Source organism: Atractosteus spatula (genome assembly GCF_055471065.1).
Source record: "Atractosteus spatula isolate fAtrSpa1 chromosome 10 unlocalized genomic scaffold, fAtrSpa1.hap1 SUPER_10_unloc_3, whole genome shotgun sequence".
Taxonomy (NCBI): Eukaryota; Metazoa; Chordata; class Actinopteri; order Semionotiformes; family Lepisosteidae; genus Atractosteus; species Atractosteus spatula.
The window spans coordinates 1000001-1003606 of record NW_028296623.1 but is presented as its reverse complement, the minus strand read 5'-3'; the positions used below and the strand labels follow the sequence as shown (position 1 = coordinate 1003606).

The window sequence follows — 3606 nt, the reverse complement described above, 5'->3', positions numbered from 1 at the left end:
CTTTGTCCGATCCAGCAGGTGGGGTCCGGTACGTGAAAAAAGTTGTTTGATGACATTAAGGAGTCTGTCCTCAGGTTTAAAAGCGTTTGTCTATCATAAGTAATGACAGACATTGAGCGTCCAACACAAAACAAGAGTATTAACGTATAAATAAACATTAAAACAGACACACAACGAGAGAGGTTTCTGTAAACCGTCGCCATCTTTCCATCTTTTCTTATATCCTTGCTGATGAGAATGAGAAATGCTATTTTCAAGACATTAACACGAATATAATTTTTACATTAATTCCAAGATACAAGAAAATGAATATCTTCAAAATATGCACTTTAATATACTAACTTAGTTTCTTTTTTGGAAATGGTCAGTGAACCAACCACTCCAGAGCTTGTCCTTCACCTTGAAATTATTTCCTGGAAATGCTGTAATCACAGAGGAGCTCTTCTCCCCTCAACAATGTCCCTTTTTGTCACAGACAGAATTATGACAGACTGTTCGTTGATTATAAATGACTTTCTTACAGCCCTTACATTGTCTTTTCTCTTTGATTGATTTATCCATCTTCCGATTTGCCTCCTTATCCGGGAGGCAGGCTCAGTGTTTTTCACGAGCATCAATGCACAGTTTTTGTGCAGGTTCATCTGAAAAGAAAAGACATCTCATGTCTCTCTCTGTCATCTGTGAGCTTCAGCAGTTGTCTTTGTGATGACCTTGCCATTGTAATCACACACCACCTCTCCCTTCTGGAAACACCTGGAAGTCACAAACTTCTACCCCTTCACAGTGTAGTGTGCTCTCACGAGGAACCAGTTCTGTAGGTTTTGGGCATTTACGGGGACAATTATTAATTGTAGCCATAAATTACAAAGTTGATTCTTTTGATGGCTTTAGAATCCAACCATGCGATATAACTCAAACAACGCACACACACAGGTACTAATACACGAGGATACATTTATTAATACATAGAATATGCATGTAAACCTAACAGATCTTATCGAGAGGGTTATCAGAATACAAAAGGTATATATTCAGTCAGTTACGAAGAGTTACATATATCAAGAGGACATACGTTCAGTATATCATTCATTTAGACCGTTTTGTAAATGAACTTGGTTATAACTTCTACATTAGATACTCAAAACAAGTACATAACTCTTAGGAATTAAATTGATATCAACTGGTTGGGATAACAATTGAATTCTCGAGCAGTAATGCATTGAAGTTGAATACTCATCCAATCTCTGGGGATTCAGATCTCCTGCGGGCTCTCTGGCTCCGTGCCAGGCTGTGCTGTGCTGCAGATGCTCACTGACCGGCTAGTTAGTGTTGGCTTTAACTAGCAAAGTTTGTGCACAGGAGAAAAGATGACTGTGGGTCCCAGCAAGTCAGGAAGAGGACCGGTTCATTCCTGATGAAGCGCTAGTTCTGAATAGTGATTCAGCTGTCCACAGTTCCGATCTGTTCACAAGGCTTGCTGCTGATGCTAACCTCAGGTGGATCCTCTGCTTACTCTCTGGCAACCTCCGCTCTAGACTCTTAGAACAAAGGAAAGTTCTGGCACTCGGACACACTGGCCGTTCCGTGGTTGTCCGGGCTGAGTCTCAGGATGGTCAAGAGGCGCGCTGCGAGAATGTCCTGCCCTTGGGAGCCTTTTGCTCCTGGGCCGTCCTGCCCTGGAATTCTCCTTTGAATTCCCTTTAGAAAAGTCCAGGAAATAGTCTCTCAGGCCCTCTGTGTTCCCTGTTTTTACCTGGAGGAACTTCAGCTCGTCGATTGGCTGAAAGTTCCATGGGCATCAGAGTCCCACGTGGGTTACTCGGCCCTACCAGTCCCTGATTGGTTGATCAAGGTGAGATGTGAGTCACTTACTCCTGACACTTAGGAATGTAGTCCAGATGTCCATCTGGCACTCCCTAGACAGATAGGCGCCAATGGATGACCATTGATCATGATAGCCAGGCTTAGCTTAGTGCATCCCCATTTGGGAGCTGTCCCTTATCAAAAGAAAACATCTTTAAATCAGCCTGCATGAATAGTTTCTCTGTGGCTGCACCACAGAGATGAAGAGAGAGATGGGGCCTCATTAGAAAAAGCACAGCAACACTTAATTCTGTCTTATTAACAACCATTGCCGCTACAAGTGAAAGGCTGAAGTGAAATAGAGCGGGGACGAAGGCAGTGAAGAGAGAGAACGTGGGAAGAAGAGAAAAACGCAAGGGAAAAAAAGCAGCGTCGTAAAAGAGGTGACGGAGCTGTCCTCTCTATAAGAAGGGTGCCAGCGAGACTTGCTTTCGCTTACGGCCACACCCCCTTGAGCACACCTGATCTTGTCTGATCTCGGAAGCTAAACAGGGATGGGCCTGGTTAGTACTTGGATGGGAGACCGCCTGGGAATCCCAGGTGCTGTAAGCTTTTAAGCGCAGGAGGCGCCCTATCCCCGCTCGCTCGCTCATTCCCCTGTTCACACGTGCAGTGCGGCCTGTCCGTCTGTTTATTTGTGAGCTTTGGCGAGTCACGGGTGCTTGTGTATTAGCGTGAGCGTTTTTTATTCTGATCATGAACAGTTTTACAAGTCCGCAAAGGATCGAGGAAAGGTTTATCGCCAGCTGAAAAGAGACACAGCGCTGCGGCTGTGGAGACTTGTTCGGCTGGCGTTCGGGGAGTCGCGTTTTTCAGAATTGTATTGAGATCGTTTTCCACAGAGCTCAGATGTCAAAGCACAGCAGCAGCTCTGCACAGCGATCCTCTATAGCGCCCTTTCTCCCGCAGCTCCGTCCTCATTGGAAGGAAGCAAGAGTGAAAGGCTGAAGTGAAATAGAGCGGGGACGAAGGCAGTGAAGAGAGAGAACGTGGGAAGAAGAGAAAAACGCAGGGGAAAAAAAGCAGCGTCGTAAAAGAGGTGACGGAGCTGTCCTCTCTATAAGAAGGGTGCCAGCGAGCCTTGCTCTCGCTTATGGCCACACCCCCTTGGGCACACCTGATCTTGTCTGATCTGGGAAGATAAGCAGGGATGGGCCTCGTTAGTACTTGGATGGGAGACCGCCTGGGAATACCAGGTGCTGTAACCTTTTAAGCGCAGGAGGCGCCCTATCCCCGCTCGCTCGCTCATTCCCCTGTTCACACGTGCAGTGCGGCTTGTCCGTCTGTTTATTTGTCAGCTTTGGCGAGACACGGGTGCTTGTGTATTAGCGTGAGCGTTTTTTATTCTGATCATGAACAGTTTTACAAGTCCGCAAAGGATCGAGGAAATGTTTATCGCAAGCTGAAAAGAGACACAGCGCTTCGGCTGTGGAGACTTGTTCGGGTGGCGTTCGGGGAGTCGCGTTTTTCAGAATTGTATTGAGATCGTTTTCCACAGAGCTCAGATGTCAAAGCACAGCAGCAGCTCTGCACAGCGATCCTCTATAGCGCCCTTTCTCCCGCAGCTCCGTCCTCATTGGAAGGAAGCAAGAGTGAAAGGCTGAAGTGAAATAGAGCGGGGACGAAGGCAGTGAAGAGAGAGAACGTGGGAAGAAGAGAAAAACGCAAGGGAAAAAAAGCAGCGTCGTAAAAGAGGTGACGGAGCTGTCCTCTCTATAAGAAGGGTGCCAGCGAGCCTTGCTC

The 3606-nt window shown here is 46.6% G+C and overlaps 2 pseudogenes; both read left to right on the top strand.

Moving 5' to 3' along the window:
- Positions 1–2296: 2296 nt before the first annotated feature.
- Positions 2297–2415, top strand: LOC148812391 (5S ribosomal RNA; annotated as a pseudogene).
- A 537-nt stretch (positions 2416–2952) lies between these two features.
- Positions 2953–3071, top strand: LOC148812390 (5S ribosomal RNA; annotated as a pseudogene).
- The last annotated feature ends 535 nt before the right edge of the window (positions 3072–3606 follow it).